This window comes from Nuphar pumila, chromosome 2 (genome assembly GCF_984573655.1).
Source record: "Nuphar pumila chromosome 2, dmNupPumi1.hap1.1, whole genome shotgun sequence".
NCBI classification, from domain to species: Eukaryota; Viridiplantae; Streptophyta; class Magnoliopsida; order Nymphaeales; family Nymphaeaceae; genus Nuphar; species Nuphar pumila.
Window position 1 is genome coordinate 87778572 of NC_143250.1, and position 18037 is coordinate 87796608.

At 41.0% G+C, this 18037-nt stretch overlaps 1 pseudogene; it reads right to left on the bottom strand.

Annotated features, from left to right (window-relative positions):
- Positions 1-1823: 1823 nt before the first annotated feature.
- LOC149845970 (uncharacterized) lies at positions 1824-6992 on the bottom strand (annotated as a pseudogene).
- Positions 6993-18037: the final 11045 nt, after the last annotated feature.

The window sequence follows — 18037 nt, forward strand, 5'->3', positions numbered from 1 at the left end:
ATCCAAAACAGGTCTAGTTCAGTTCAGCTGGATCTAAACCAAGAACCCTAATCCAGTCAGACCCAACTGATTCAATCAGACCCAGTTTGGATCAAATTGGTTTAGCTCAAACCTGAGTTGGTCTGAACCAATTCTCGTGAATCGGTTTGGCCAGAACCCAGGTTGGTCTGAACCGGTTCAGTTCAGACCGAACCGACCGGTTCGGTCTGAACTGACTCACCTAACCAGGTTCGGCTAGAATCGGTCCACATATTTTTTCTGTCTCGGTTCGGTCAAGGTGTGACCTGAACCGACCCAGTTTGGTCTTGGTCGCACCCAGGCCGAATTGACTTTTTTTTTCCTTTGGTTGGCTCGGTCTGGGCGCGACCCAGACCGTCAGGTTCAGTCTGGGTCGCATCCGAACCGACCCGGTTCGGTTCGAGCTGCACCCAGACAGACTCGGCTCCCCAATAAAAGCCCTAACAGGGGGCGAAAAGGGGCATCCCCCCCCCCCCCCCCTTCTTCTTACACAGAGAGGAGTCGGCCGCCGGAGTTGGCCCTCTCTGTCCTTCTCATTGGTAGAGGGAGGTCGGCCACTGACATCGGTCGGCTGGCCGACCCCCTCCTCCTCCTCCTCCTCCTCTCTCTCTATGTATCCTTTTTTTTTTAAGAAACTCGTTGGCAGCCATGGCTGCTGGCCCTCTTTATTTTGACGGAAAAGAAATGAAGGAGAAGAAGATAAAGAAGAAGAAGGGGAGGAGGTACTCACCTCACTGTCGTCATCGGTAAGTCTCCTCCCTCTCTCTCTCTGTCTCCCTCTCTCTCTCTTGATGTAGGATGCGAAAGGAGGGCATGCGTGAGGGTTTTTTATAGCCCTCATGCAGGGTGAGGGGTTGAGGATAAACCTCGACCCCTCCCGCGAATTTTGGGGGTGAAGTTTATCCTCACTCCTTCTCGAATCTTCGAAAATGATTTTTCCAAATGGAAACCATTTTTTTTTGTTTATCCCATCTGACCTTTCCGTCGAAGGGGGGTTTTACAACTTTTCACCACCCACAATAATTGAAAAGTAGAACTCACAATGGAAGCAACAAGGACAAAGGGAAGAGAACCTACACATACCCTCACTCACTAACTTAACTAGTCAATGACTAATTCCTTCCAACCAAGGAATTTGACATTCACTTTGAATACTAGGTGGAAACCAAACGTGTTTCCATATTCTTTGCATTTGCCTAAGTATGATTTGAATTTACTTATTATGTAGATGCATGCTTCAAGATTCAATTTACGAATGCATGATGAAATGTGATGTGCAGGTGGTTATGTTAAGATATTAATGCATGTAATGATATGCTTCATTATGATTGAAATGTCACATGATGTGAAGTTATGAATGCATACGATAAATATTTAAGCTCAAGATTGAGCTATAGTTCAAGGAACCATGTTGGCAACACCATTGCATGTGATTTTATATTATATGATATGATAAATTAAATTGAATGCTCGTGCCCAAATGAGTGGCTCCCAGCCTTATGAACGGTCAAGTGAATTGATGTGTTACTGCTCGAGAATGGTGGTTGATAATCTTGTGATTACATTGCTATATGACTAATTTATAATGTGATGAATGTTGAATGCATACATGCTTTGTATAAATATTTACTCTCTTAGATCCCACGATGATGATCCATCCACTTTTGATCATTCTGTTTTTCCCTAAAAAATTCATGTCAAATTGTCAACTTTCAATAATTATTGGCCTAATTGATCTATGCATGTTGTGGTTGCTGATACACGCCTGCTTGTGGCCCTGTAGCTTCCACGACAGGGCCAATGCTTTATGATTGCTGTAAAAGATGATGGACTATTGTTGCTGCCATGGTCTGTGCTAGGTGAAACATCCCTGCAAATTCACCATTGCATGCTTGTGTAGGACCAAATGTCTGGTTGTAAAACAAGCTAGCCTGCAAACTAGAAACGTCCTGGCAAATAACAGGAACCCAAACACTTAGCCTTCACTCTGAAACCAAAATAATTCATCACTATCAACCAAGACTAATTTAGTTGAAATTCAAAGAAATGGAACAAGGATAAAAAAAACTGATCCATGGCCATGCATTATCGTCGTAATCATAATGCAAAAACTATACAGAACACACACACACACACAGGTATGGAAGGTAAGTATGAAGTTAAAATTTTCAAAACTTTAGGAGGGGCTCCTTGCCCCTGAATCCGCCCTTGTTTGCATCCCTAATTCAAAGTTAACCAAAGGATTATTTACAAAGAAAATACCCAGTTTCTTTGAGAATTTAAATTTAAGCGTACCCAGTTCCATCATCAGTTACCTAAATGCCCAAGGTAACCATCATCTTTTAATCTATGGTTAACAATTAATAAATGTCAAACTTTGAGACCCAAGGGGTTTGGCGTAGTGGGATGGGGCCTAGACCGTTTGATGGGCAGTCTGGATTAAAATCCCATGGGTGTCACCATCTTGCATAAGCTGAAATGATGACTTATTGGGGTCGAGGGGTAAGCCCTCAGAGTTTTATGCTGACATGAACAAAGACCGTAAGTACGACTGAGCTAACATGGCTAGGTTTTTGTGCCTAGAGCGGTTTCTCCGAGTAAAAAAAAAAGGTGCCATGAAATTTATACAACACTGTGGGGTGTCCCATAGTGCTTGACAATCAAGCAAGAAGTAGGATCAGGTGCAATGTAATTGCATACTTTTTGTGTGCTGCTGCACTTGATCACCTTCATTTTTGGGATATCATTCCCAAAGATGGACGGTGATTAGGTGCAGCAGCACACTAAAAGTGTGCAATCGCATTGCACCTCGATCCTCCCTCATCGAACGACTTAAGTTAAAGCGACTACTAGCTCAATTGATTAGTGAAATGGTGACATCATCTCCTTTGCCCATAAAGCCAGGCCACGTGTGACTTTTCATTAAAAGAAATAAAATAAAAGGCATGTTGAAAACCTTTGATGTATTGCTCTCCTCTTCAGGCTTTCTCAGAATTCGGTATCTGATCTCCCGTTTGCAACTTGATGACTCGGACTGTCAAAGTTTTTATTTTATTTTATTAAAAAATATAACAAACTCATTCATTATGATTTTATACCATAAAAAGCAAATAATCTAAGGTCCTAAACAGGGGTGTAGCAAAAAAAATTGGTGTGATAGTCGGGGGTTCAGGGGCAGCGCCCTTGAAAAAAAAATTGAGATAAAATAAAAAATGGCTACAGTTATTAATAAAACTCTATTTCATATGGACAAATCAAACTATTTGCTGCAGTCAGAGTTGGGCTAGGACTGGGCTAAAAAAATGGATAAAAAACTATTTCATATGGAATCAAGGTTGGGCTAGGACTGGGCTTTTAAAAAAAAATTAACTGTTTTGGGAGGTAGGCCTCTAGTCCTAAATCAATCATAAAGACTAGAAAAAACAAGTTTTGCTAAATATGATTCATACTTATCTTATCTTATTCAACGCAATGCATACATGCATAATATCTCACCATTTCTTATTCAAGGTATCTTATAACAGCAAGATGTACAAAAAAAATCTAAAACTTTCATCAAAATAGAGAGACAAGTAAGCAGCCATCAAGAGGACAAAAATATAAAACTATGCAATTAGCCTTCCATAGTTCCAATTTCTCTCTCTCAGAGACAAAAATTGCAACAAAATACCAAATGTTTGATTCCTTGCCTCAATGGTGATTAGGATTTGGAGTTCGAGGCCTGAGAATCATAGAGACACATGTGCACTAACTCAGCAACAACGTCAATGATGGTCAAATGATCAAACTCAAACCCCAAGCATAAAGTAGACAAAAAATAGAAGTTGAACTGCTAAAGAAAAAGGCAGAGAGAGAGAGAGAGGGTTACCTGTGCAATCTATTGTTCCGATGCAACCATTGATGCCATAAAATAAGAACAAAACACCACCAAGCAAAGGTGAATTTTGGTTCTCGGATTTGGAGATGTAAAGCAATGAGGACATCCCTCGGATTATTTGGAACATCCCAATGAGGGGTTGCTGATTGCCAAACCAATTTGAAACACTTTCTCACATATTGGCATTCCTAAAAGAGATGCAATGATGATTTCTCCTCTCTTCTATATAATAAATGCATACTCTTAATGTAGATGCCTCTTGATTTAAGCACTTGATGGATGTGAAGCCTATTATGTAGAATCAATCGTGCATTGATAGATCCTTGAATCGGATATGCGGCAACCCACAATACTTTGATAGGCATCCAATGTATGGTTGGGGGACCAAGCATTCGGTAACATGATCCCATGGTGAATTCACCATTGAAAGAGTGTTTATAATGCAAAGTATCTAATTAGTCATTAGGCCTAGGAGACGACGAGTTCTTCATAAGATACATTTGTTCTTCAAAGACGTTGGAAGAGGGATTTCTTCCAATCATGCTGTGGATTCCAAGATGAAGAAATGGGTTCTTCTTTTCCTTTGCATCCAATAAAGTGTGGGATAAAGACCTTGCAAACACCCATCTTCATGCCATGCATCCTTCCAAAACCGAGTGTTAGAATCATCACCAAAAGATATGAATATTACACCAATTAACTCAAATGATCTTCACCAGTCCCTTCCAAACTCCGAATCCACCAGCCCATTTATAGCCTCACTCCACTCTCACAGCCAGCCATGTAATCCCTATTTGCTTTTGATAAGGCTTACCCACGATTTGTCAATGGTGAGTGTCAACCAAAGCCATTTAAACAATAGATCTTTGTTCCATCTTCCAACCTCTTGAATGCTCAATCCACCCTCCTCCTTAGAGCAAGTGATGATCTTCCAAGAAACCAAATGCTATTTTTCTTTCTCAATTTTTTAGGACCAAATAAATGCTTGAAAGACTATTAATTAAAAATCAAAGTTGACTCAGCCAATTTGTATTGGTTTCGGGAACCGTCAATTTTGACATATTTCGACACAATAATTGGTTGGTTCAATGGCATAGCAAATTATCCAAACTTGCTCGAGTCGCTAGAGTTTTACTTTAAATCGGTCAATGTTTGGCATATAACAAGTATTACGAGTTTTTTTACTCTGATAGATCTCGATCCTAGTTGAATCCATAAAAGCATGTTTCTGAGTGGTCAAATCAGCCATCACTTGCAATCCTAACAGCCAACCAGATGCTCAACGAGTACTGCTCAGGTAAAGTGACTTTAAGTGGATTACGATATAGGGTTCAATCAGGGGAATGATGCTTCCGGTGCCCAGCGAGATTTGGAAGCCTTGATCACAATATCATGCCCTGCATGGGCTGCACGAACCCACATGTTTTTGACTGCATAATTCTGGTCCAGATAGGACCCCCGATCCATTATTATCTCATATATCATTCTACATGGTACAGTAATGCTCTTGCTTGAGTAAAAAAAGTTCACCATTCTCTGCGTCATCAACAGGAATTGCCAACCCCACAAGCAACTTCCTTGCGCCATCTCCTTTGCTTTCGTCAAGTATGTGCACCCTTAATTAGAAGGATATATAATGTTAGATGTAACAAAAATTTACTGGTCTTTTTTTTTTAAGTAAAATTGTATTAATGTATTGCAGAGCCAGGAAGAAACAATACAAAGCAGAATGACTGGCGTGATGAGGTATCACACCAGCCCAAAAGCAGATACACGGTGCGACCCGAACAGAACAGTCCCGACAGAAAAACCGGGAGAGGTCAGTCCGAATTCTCATCATGACAGGAACACAAAGTTTGAGCAGCAATAACAGATCAGCAGAAGGCCAATTGACGCCTGCATAGAATCTATAAGATCACTCTATTACTCCAAATCCAATCCATAGCCATTCTAAGTTTATTTTAAACACATTAGAAGGCTCAAAATGACGCCTTTGCTAACGGTGTGCAAAATGAATGCACAAAAAACACCTTGGTTTTTACTTACCTAAGCTCGATCTGGCGCACATAGCACCTGCTAATCGCCCCACCTGTTTGATAGTATGACACACTATAAGAAAAATGTTAATTAGTGATGGAAATAATCTGTCGCAAATTTGTGACGAGCTAGAGATAACTAGTCGTCCCTAAAATTGGAATTAATTAGTTGCAGAATTAACGACGAAAAAATTTTATATCAAAATTTGTCGCTAATTAGCGACGGAAATATTTTGTCTCAAACTTCATCGCAACTTCACGACAGATGAGCGGAAAAAAAAAATTGGCGCTAATTTGCGATGGCGTTTGAAACAAAATATTTTTGCCGCTACTTTTCGATATAAAACAACCAATCTAGGATGTGAAATTCTTCCTCCATCGCTCTCTCTCTCTGCTGCTATTTCTACGGTCACATGAACGAGGAGCAGCTTCTCGCTCGCGCTGCCGAGGCTAATCTCCATGAGCGCCCTCTTAGCAACCTCATAGGTAGCAAAATGGACTGCAGTAAAGGATGCGTTCATCACAACGGTGGTCCTATACGAAGCATAGAAACCCTTCAGGACCTCCTCCCTCGTTATCCTCCCAATGCAATCCACCATGCCCCTATAAGGGCTACTCTTGTGCTGCAGCCTCTACTTCACAACATCCATGGGGGTGAAAACCACATCGCTCACGACGGTGGCAGCAACGTCGACAACCACGTGGGCAAGGGGGTGATGGTCGGGCAAATTCCCACCAATAAGTGACTTGCACCGCTCATAGACAGAGAAGTAGATGGCGTGGGCTGACCCTGCGCCGAGACCCATGGCGCTGATACCCCGATAGAGATCGAGGGCGCCTTCGACCTTCACGACGGACTGGAGCGTCTGCCCAACGGAGCCGCCCAAGCCCGAGGCCAACACCTGCATCCTAGTTTGGAGGGTATCGATAGGGAACATGGCCATGTGCTTGACGAAACCGGCGATCGACCCGGCTACCATGAATTGCCAGAATTTTAGGTCGTCACGAGAGACGCCCTTGGTGCCTTCATCGCCGACAAGGATGGCAGCGACGTCGGCCATTAAAGAAGGGAAACAAAAGTGGGTAACGACGATTTGGGGATTAGGGTTTCGGAAGCATATGCCTGCACTCTGTAATTGGGGTTAGGGTTAGGGTTAGGGTTTGCCTCCATACAGAAACTACCAAGTTAAGGGTTTTTCAAGTAGGAGCATCACATCGGTTGGATGCTATCACATCCATTCATCTGATTCAAAGGATGATGGATGATGATATAAAAATGGGGTGTAGCAATCAGACTCTGCCCTTTGCTTGTGTCTCTGGAATTCCAAAAAGGAGAGATGGCACAAAAGATCTATAGGAGATGATGATGGTAGTGATGCTCTCTCTCTCTCTCTCTCTCTCTCTCTCTCTCTCTCTCTCTCTCTCTCTCTCTCTCTCTCTCTCTCTCTCTCTCTCTCTCTCTCTCTCTCTCTCTCTCTCTCTCCCTCCTTCAGTGGTCAAGGATGTAGGACATCATTAGGTAGATGTCTTTGTGTTATATTTAAATATAGGCATTTATTATGTTTTTGTTTATATATCGATATAAAAATTATTACTTGTTAATCGTCTTTATAGGATCCTAGCTCAGTGATCGTTAGTCTTAGCCTTTGTCTTCACGTACAACTTCGATAGATATATCATTTAAATAATTATATACTTGATTAGTTTAAATGTGTATTGTGTGAATTTTTAACTCATTGTTCTATAGATGATATTTCGCCTACACATGACCCACCTACACCAGCTACTTATACACATCACGAGTCAACGCCAGTTGGTATGTGTAGTTCCATAATGATTAAAGTTATATACTCAACATATAGATAGAATGCGTATATGGATTTTTTTATTTTTATACAGTAGTTCAAGAGAGTCGTACGGATGTTGGGTCTTCTCAGTCTGACACACGATGACTCATGAAAATAGTGTATATCGATAGTCGACCGTAAGTATTTCATTGTCACTTGTCCAATACTTATCTTATAAACAGTGTATATCGACAGTAGATTGTTAATGTGTATCAATTCATATGCAGCGCGAGATTCGAGCTACAAGAAGTGATTCGAGAAATTAAAAAGTCACTAGTTCAGCATCCTTCAAGACCGATCGCTCAATAAAAAGAGTACTCAAAAGAGGTGTTGGACAGATTATGATCATCATTCATGATATACAATCTCTTATCATAGCTAATGTATTTCATATTTAATTTTTTTATAGTCATATATACTAACTTTCTAAAATTATTTGTAGGCTTTGAATCGCTTAGTGATTGCGAAGGAGGAGCAGAACGTGAGGCTAGTATGGCAGAAGGTGGTTGTCAATCGATTTGCTGACATGCTTCACAATATGAAGACTACAACAATAAAAGCAGCTTGTGGGATAGATGATCCACTGCAGTGGAAGGGCCATGACCATTCTAATATTAGGACAGATTATTGGGATGTAATGTACGACAAGTGGGCAAGCCATGAATTTCAAAACCGCTCAGCAAAGTCTGCACAGAACCGAGCGAAGATGCCCGATACCCATCTACACACAGATGGTTCTAGGACTTTTGGAAGCCATCAGAAGAAAATGGTAACTCATCAATATATATATATATATATATATTGTCAAATTTATAAATATTTTTTGCATACTTTCTAATTGATTTTTTATCATTTAACCTTACAGAAAGCCGAAAAAAGAGGCCATGTGCCTTACAATGATGTATTTATTGAAACACATAAACATAAGAGCACGAAAGAGTTCGTATCAGAGAAGGCGAGAGCGACAACGGTATGTATTTATTGTATTAATAAATATTATAATATACAAGTTACCATGAATTATATTATCATAAACATTGTAATTATTAATTCATACTGTAATCATTACTTAATTATTAATTCATACTGGAATTTGAAGATACAAAACCTCAACTAATATTTTTAGGAACTCTGCATGTACTATTTGTTGACCTCTGAATTCTGTTAATGTCCTTCACTTTATTGTTAGTCTATGTGTCATTCGGCCATGTTACTTTGATTGCTTTAGATTAGGTGCATTGCATATAATTTATTTCATTATATTTTGTTTATCAATACTAACATTTCGGTTCTCTTGTAGGATGCTGGAGATGATCGACGTAGAGGAGCTGATGGAGGCATGGATAGGGGGGCAGATCGAGACAATGAAGAGGATGATGCTCTGAATCTTGGCGAGGAATAGCTTCATGTGTTGAATTTGTTTCACGTACTTGTTTCAAACGAAACTCTTTGTATATGTTTCACTTGTAACTTATGTTAAATTTGTTTCACCTACTTTGTATATGTATTTTTTATGTGTACTTTATCTTTTATACACAACTTATATAAATTGTATAACGAAAAAAAAATTCTCGATATTTATATTTCAAACAAAATTATTTTAGTTTTTTTAAATTTTGTGACGGATTAGCGACGGATATTATCCATCGTTAATATTCAGCGATAAATTTTTCGAAGAAATTCAGTCGCAAAATGACGACGGTATTTGACGATGAATACATCACAAATTAGTGACAGAAGTAGCGATAGATCAGTTTTGTCCCTAATTAGCGACCAAAGAATTGCGATGGACGCTATCCATCATTAATCCGTCGTCAATCCATCGCTAAACAGTTCAGCGACGGATTTACGACAAATTAATGTCAGATAGTGTTTGTTGTTGTTAATCCACAGAATTCTTGTAGTGACAGTCAAATGTTTCTCCTCTCATTATCGGCATAATGTCTTGGTCTTCACGACAGGGCATAATGTCCTCATCTTCACCTCAATTATTACGTGCAATAGGCCTTGTTTTGTACTTTGTTCCACCACCAAAAAGCAGCATCGCTTTCATTTATATATGCGCGCTCTTGAAAGCGATTGAAAACGATAGCCTCTTAATCTTTAGCAAGTGAACATGAAGTCAAAGGCTTCACGTGGTGGCTGTTTCCACTCTCCAGAAATCCAACGTCACTGCCAACTTTGGAGGGTTGGGCTCCACTGGATGACTTTCTTTTTTGTATGGGAACAGACACGATTCGTCATGCTTAATGGCATCATTTTCTCTAAGGGGGCAGGCTTCCTGTACAGACAATACGGGAAAGAGGAAGGATAAGGTGCAACGTGATTGCATGATTTTAGTGTGCTGCTCAAGATGGTGGGTGATCAGGTGCAGCAGCACACCAAGTGTGCAATCACAGTGCACTTGATCTGCCCTCTATAGAAACGTCATCATCTTTATCCGCATTTACATTGAAATATCTATCTGGAGGTGCTTCTGAAGTACGACAGAATATCTAAGTTTGTGATGTAAACTGAGAGGGCTTAATTTATGAGAAAACTACCCAAACTACAAATTATCTAAAAAATACAGAAAACTCAGAGAAAATGCTGAAAAATAATAAGAAATTGCAGGAACTTACAAAAAACAGAAAATAACTGGAATTGACTGAAAAGTAACTATCAAGTACTCTCCTCAAAAAAAAACCCGTAAGAATTAAATCTTGAATAAGATCCCAGTACCCAAATGAACAGAAAAAAAAAATCCAAAATACAACTACGGATTCTATTGGATCCCCTCTCGTTGGATTCATAGGATCCAATCACCCTATGTTTTTCTTCTTCTTCTTTTTGCCTTTCACTGGAGTTGGATTCGGATCTAATTCCATGGCTGCATCAGTTTTCTAAGGAGAGGCTGCGGTAAGTGAGCCTTCCACAATCACAGGATGTCTTATTACGCGGGCTTCTCTTATACTTGAGAACATGTCCTGTGGTGCAACTTGAAGAATCAAGGAGAGCAGTGCTTATCAAGTGAACAGGCGTGGCTTCCGGTGGGAATTAATGAACGTAAAATTTCATTCGGAAAGCCCATATTTTGTGAAATAACATTTCAAGACCCAACTTCTCAATGAAACTATCAAATCAAAATTCGAAGCCAATTTCATGGCTAAGATGGATACAAAATAACCTTTATAGCCAATACATTTGAAGAGTTAGCTTTGCATGGCAGTTTTTTATGTCATACAAAATAGGCAGTCATTAATTTTGGGAAGCAGATCAGGTCATGCTGAAAATGAGCATTTTTGCTCATGCTGACATCGTGGCCATCTGATTTGCATTTTAAAAGCTCAAAAGTCAACAAAACCACGTGGCATTCATCCAAAATGCAAACAGACGGCCACGATGTCCGCATGAGCAAAAACGCTCATTTGCAGCATGACCTGATCTGCTTCCTTAATTTTGCTAACGTGAGTTAATACCGTCCTTTTTTACGTCCGTGTACAGCATGCCGGTGAAGATAGAGCATGCTATCATCGGGAAACTAAAATATGTACAGGAACCGTCTGATCCTTCTTTTCCTTCTTCCCTCTTTCCCTTCCCACCACAGACCCCGCTGTCCCTTGCCCGCCTTCCTCTCTCTCCCCACCCTCTGCCCCAACATCCTCTCCCTCCCCGGCCTGCACCCGACCTACCGGATCCATCCTCGCTTCTTCCACCTTACTTGCTTCTGACCCAACCTCAGAAGCCTTGCCTCTGCCCCAAACTCTTCTCCCTCACCCAGAGGCGGAGGTGGGGGGCGGCAGGACTGGGCTGTAGCCCAGTCCTGCCTCCCGAAACAGTTAAAAAAAAAAAATTTAAAAGCCCAGTCCTAGCCCAGCCTTGATTCCATGTGAAATAGATTTCTATCCATTTTTTTAACCCAGTCCAGTCCTAGCCCAGCCCTGACTGCAGCAAATAGTTTGATTTGTCCATATGAAATAGATTTTTATTAATAATTGTAGTCATTTGTTTCTGCCCCCGAACCCCCAACTATCACACCAATTTTTTTTTTTTTTTTTTGCTACACCCCTGTTTGCACACCCCCCCGCCCTTCACATGAATCCTAGCTACGCCACTGCCCTCACCTTTGACCCACCTCAGGCAGGAGGGAGCCATCCCGCCGCTTGTGGGGCTTCTATAGGGCAGCAGCCTCGGGGGAAGTCGGCGTCAGCCCAACAGAAAGGTCGTGGGTAGTGTGGAGGAGGGTAGGGCAGCATCAGGGTCGGGTGGGGAGAGAGAGAGAGAGAAAAAAAAAAGGAGTAATCCAATCTGAAGATTGGATGGCTACAGATGGTTCATACCAGCAAACACAGTTTTCTGGCAACCACATTCCAGTTTCAAGGGGATGTATGCATTTCTTTAGAGTGGAAGTGATAGTCATCATGGTTTCTCTCTCGCTCGTCAGCAGTCACGTCTCCCATCAGCCGCGGGGGATTGGGTGCAAGTTCGCTCAGATTGCAGAACGAAGCCCTTATGGCCAAGTAGGGCTGGTGCATTTTTTGTAACGTCCCTGGTGGTTGTTGCTACACCTCTTCTTCGGTTTGGGGACACTGTTTTCTGCTTAAGCTAACCTGAAGTATTCTAGCTGATGTGTATCAGATGGTGAAACTCGAGATACCAAATTTTGATCTTTCTAAGCTGCATTGTTTGTTTAGAAAAAGACTGTATTGTAAGAGTAATTTAACCAGATTTCCTAAAAAACCTACAATTTTTGTTATTGTCCTGATATTCAAATCGCAAATATCTAACATTGTTAAGACTCTTTTACCCTTAACTGAAAATTGAAGTCTTTTTTAGATAAAATTGTACCATCCGTCGGTTATGTTCTAAAAGAGATTCAAACACTTGAGAAGTTTGATTTTTTCGCTCTTGTACACCGAGAGGTCGAGCATGTATTTATATGCAAAATATGTTACAAACTTTAGGAATACCAAAGATTACAAGACTGTTACAAAATATGATAAAAGTCAACGATAGTGATTATCGTTTTATGAAAAAACGATAGAACAAAGTATTTCGAATTCTCTATGTTATGCTAGGTCCAGGTCTTCTTGTATCTTCTCTTGGCTTCCAGAATATCTTTATCAATAACTGAAACCGAACTTTTATTAGTACTAAGAGTATGTTTTCTTGTATCTCTTCTAGATTGATCCGAACCATTATTATCCTTATCAGTCGGCTTTTTTTTATCTTCGAACAATCATTATCCTTATCATGCTCATGCAAGCTCAATGTGGGGTCAACGGCGTTAAGCTTATCACGAATGAAAGTAAACCACGAAACAGGAAGAGGCACAGTTAGACGGTCAGCAAGCTGATTAGAGAAGGTAATAAACTGCACTTGAAAATATTCATTTTGCACATGGTCCCGAACAAAATAAAAGTCAATTTCAACATGTTTGGTGCGTGCATGAAAAAACAGGATTCATCGTGAGATATAATGCTCCCAGATTATCGCACCAAAGAGTAGGTGGAGAAGACGTAACGATGTCAAGCTTAGTGAGAAGGGACTTGAGCCAAAGAATATCAACAGCAGCATAGGCCAAGGATTTGTACTCGGCTTCAGTACTGGATCGAGCGATAGTGTGTTGCTTGCGAGAAGACCAGAAAACCAAATTTGAACCAAGAAAAACTGCAAAGCCGCTTGTAGACTTGTGATCTGCCTACCCAGTCAACATCAGAAAAGGCACTAAGATGTATAGAGGAAGATTGTGAAAGAAACAAGCCATGATGAATGATCGCCTTGACATACCAAAGAATGTGTTTGACAGCAAACCAATGCGTAATCGTGGGTTGATGCATAAATTGACAAACCTTGTTTACTGCGAACACAATGTCAAGCCTGGTAATAGTGAGATATTAGAGACCTCTTTCAATGTTGCGATATAAAGTAGTCATGAAAAGGAGTAGCACCATCCTTGGATAACCGAGAAATAAAGCTTAACGACATAGAGATCGGCTTGGCGGCAATCATAGAGGCACGTTGCAATAATGTAAGAGCATAGGTACGATGATTGAGAAAGAGCCTGAAGGAAGCATACAAAACTTCAATACCCAAAAAATAATTTAACAGTCCAAAGTCTTTGATGGAGTAAGCCACACTGGGGCACTTAATTAAAGATTGAATGGCAATTGAAGAACTGTCGGTAATGATAATATCATCAACATAAACAAATAGATAAATAACCAAATCATGATCTCGAAAAACAAATAACGAAGCATCAAAAAATGAAATATGAAAGCCACGGGACAGAAGGTAGGAACTCAGACGCTGGTACCAAGCACGCAGATCCTATTTGAAGCCATACAGGGGCCCGATCAAGTTTGCAAACATACTAAGAGCATGAGGGATCTTCAAAGACTTGAGGTTGTGTCATATAAACGTCCTCAAATAGTAAACCATTAAGAAACACATTATTAAAATCCAACTGATGAATCAGCCAGTTGATGAAATGACAAGAGCAAGTACAACACGAATTGTGGTGGGCTTTACTACAAGACTGAAGATCTCAAAGTAATTGATGCCCTCTTTTTAATGAAAACCTTTAGCAATAAGGCAAGTTTTATAGCGAGCGACACAACCATTAGCATGTCGTTTAATTCGAAACACTCATTTGGAGTCAATGACATTATAATGGGGACAAAGAGGAACGAGGTACCAAGTGTGATTAAGTTGAAGAGCATTGAATTCATCGTTCATGGTTGTGCACCACTTGGGGTCAAGACTGACTTGTTTGAACAAGGTAGGTTCAGGCGGGAGGAAGACAGAACTAAAATAGTCAAAGGAGATGGGATAGCGATTAGAAAAAAATACACGAAGCTTAAGGGACTCGATCATAGAGCAAGTGACCATGAGATGAGTGTGATCAACCGGTCGACTGACAACGGAAGCAAGGAGAGGAGAAGAGGAGATGGGTGGATCATTAACGGGGTCGGGGCTCACAGGGGAACTAGAAGTAGAAGAAAGAGGAGGTGCCAAAATAGAGGGGGCGTCCGTTCAGGAGGAGGGGAGGGAGGGGGAGGGAGAAGAACAGAGTGAGAGAGACCCCAATCAGAAAGAGTGGGTGATGAAGGAGAGGCAGAAGACAAAATAGTGCCAATAAGGGATTCATCAAAATAGACATGACGAGAAATATAGGTGCGATTGTGAAAAGGATCCTAGCAAAGATAGCCCTTATGGCAAGATGCACAACCAAGAAGGATACACAGAGAAGTTTTAGACTGAAATTTAAAAGTACGATAAGGGGTTAAAAGGGGATAGCAACGAGCACTGAAAACACAAAGATGCCTATAGTCGGCAGGTTTGTGAAAAAAAGTTCATATGGGGTCTTGCGATTTAGAACAAGGGTTGGAAGATGATTAATAATGTAAGTGGCAGTGCAAAAAGCATCAACCCAGAAAGAGTACGGTAAGGAAGAGGTATGCAAAAGACTGAGCCCAATTTCAATGACATGCTAATGTTTGTGCTCAACAAGCCCATTCTGTTCTGGGGTGTGTGGGCATGAAAATCGATGCAGTATGCCATGATCCCGTAAAAGATTTTCAAACTCATGGCTAGTAAACTCACCTCCATTATCAATTTGAAAAGTGTGGATGGATTGTTGGAGTTTCTTTTCAGTAACATATTTGAAAGACTTGAAACATTCAAAAACTTGAGACTTAGTATGTAATGGAAATAACCAGGAGAACCGAGTAAAATTATCAACTATGAGAAGATAAAAGCAAAAATCATCATGCAAAAAAACTAGAGCAGGCCCCCACACGTCAACACGAAGAAGTTCAAGTGGAGAAAACATAAAAGAAAAGGAATTTTCCAAAAGACGTTTGTGAGCTTTGCTGATAAGACAATTCTCACATACGTTTGTTTGATTATTTTTATTAACAGAAATAGCATGATTGAAATTTAAAAAGGAAATAATTTTCTTATTGGCATGTCCGAGACGCTGATGCCATATATCAAAAGAAGCCACCCCCTTTATACAACCATATGATTTAATTGGGTAGAGTCTCGTGCTTGATTTTGGTCCTTTGAGACGAATCTTGTATGTCTGACGATCTTTGACAAAGAATTCAAAAAGAGTAAATTCAAAGATGCAATCATTATCTTCAGTGAACGGGCTCACAGATAAAAGATTCTTCATGATAGCAGGAACATGAAGAACATTATTTAAATCAAAGAAAGAGCTATGAGATTTCAGAGTAAGACAATCAGTGTGAGAGATGAGAATCATCTTCCCATTGCCAACCATAATTTGCTCGCCTCCATGGTATGATGATTTATTGGAGAGCTATTTATCATCTATAATTAGATGATTTATAGCACCAGTACACTACAAGAAAATTGTTAATTAGCGACGGAAATTTGCGACGGATTTTTTCCGTCGCAAATTAGCGACAAATTAGCTAGAGAAAACTTTTTTCATGAATCCGTCGCTAATTAGCGACGGATTAGCGATGAAGGTTGTTTCATCGCTAATTAGCGATAGATTAACGACAACAATTTTTCGTCACTAATTCTCAATACAAGAAAATCATTTTAGCAAGGGATTTAGCGAGGGAATTTTTCCGTCGCTAATCCGTCGCTAATTAGCTACGGATTAGCGATGGAAAAATTCCCTCGCTAAATCCCTCGCTACTTTTCGATTTAAACCGAGCGCGAAATTTTCCCTCTCTCCTCGTTCGAAATTTAAATCGACCGCGTGATTTAAACCACTCTCTCCCCGTCGAAGAGCGCGTTGGAGAGCATGACGGCGATGAGGCAGATTGTTGGAGGACGGCGACGCCGGCGGACGACGACGATGGAGGACGGCGACGCTGGCGGACGACGACGACGGAGGACAGCGACGACGGAGGACGACGACGACGGAGGACGGCGATGCCGGAGGACGACGACGACGGAGGACGGCGACGATGGAGGACGGCCCCGACTTCGAAGGACACAGTTTCATGGAGGACAGCGACGCCGGAGGACGGCGATGACTTCGGAGGACGCCGTTTCACGGAGGACGGCGACACCAGAGGACGGTGACAACGTCGGAGGACGGCGACGGTGACGACGTCGGAGGACAGCAATGGTGACGACGGAGGACGGCGACGAGTTCGGAGGACGTCGTTTCACGGTGGATGGCGACGAGGCTGAGCGATTGTTGGAGGAAGGCGACGCCGGTTCACGGAGGACGGCGATGCCGGAGAGCACCGGTTCACGGAGGACGATACAAGTCTGTGAAATCCCTGTCGGGTGCGGTATAAGTCTGGCTTATTGCTGCCGGAATACCGCCCGACAGGGATCAATTTTTTTTTATTTTTTTTTAAAATTTAGTGACAGATTAGCGACGGATAATGTCCGTCGCTAATCTTTCGCAAATTTGCGACGGAATTAACAACAGATAAGTTTTTTCGCCAATTAGCGAGCAAAAATTCGCGATGGCCTAAATCCGTCGCTAATCCGTCGCTAAACTGTTTAGCGACGGATTAGCGACGGATTTAGGTCGTCGCTAATCCACAGGTTTCTTGTAGTGGTATCAAGATATTAGTAGTAGTCAGTGGATTGCTAAAGAGACATAATAGAGAAAGCTTTAGGAATATCTCAACAATTTTTGGCAGTGTGATCGTGTTTGTCGCAATACTGGCAAGTAACTACCCCACGGGTACCTTGATTATAAGGTGCATAATTGCTGCTGGACTTATTTGGAGAGGTATTTCTCCCTTGGCCTCTACCAAGGCTACAACCTCGTCCTCTAGAGGACGTGAATATCGTTTGTTGAGTTTCAGATGTCTTTGAGGGCTTAGCATGAAATAAAAGCACATATTTTTCCTGGTTAAGAAGCAGATCGTAGAGATCTGAAAAGGAATACAGTGTCGGATTAGTGGTGACAAATGTCACGAAGCTTTCATACTCAAAAGGAAGACCATTCAAGGTTATTTGGACTAATTTTTCATCCTCTATGGGATGATTGGCGACAGCAAGGGAGTTGGTGAGAAATTTTATGAGGTCTAAATAAGACAGCATGTCCATATTTTCTTTCTTGATGAAAGTCAGATCTTTTTTTCAGAATCATGAGTCTCAAAGGAGATTGAAACCCATAAGCTTTTTCCAAGACAAGTTAAGCTTCGCGAGACGTTTTTGTTCTCATAATTTGACAAAGAACAATTTCAGACATAGTGGCTTTGATCCAGCTGAGAGCAACCTGGTCAGAATGAATCCAAATAGAATAATTCAGATTTTCTGTTTTTCCATCATCT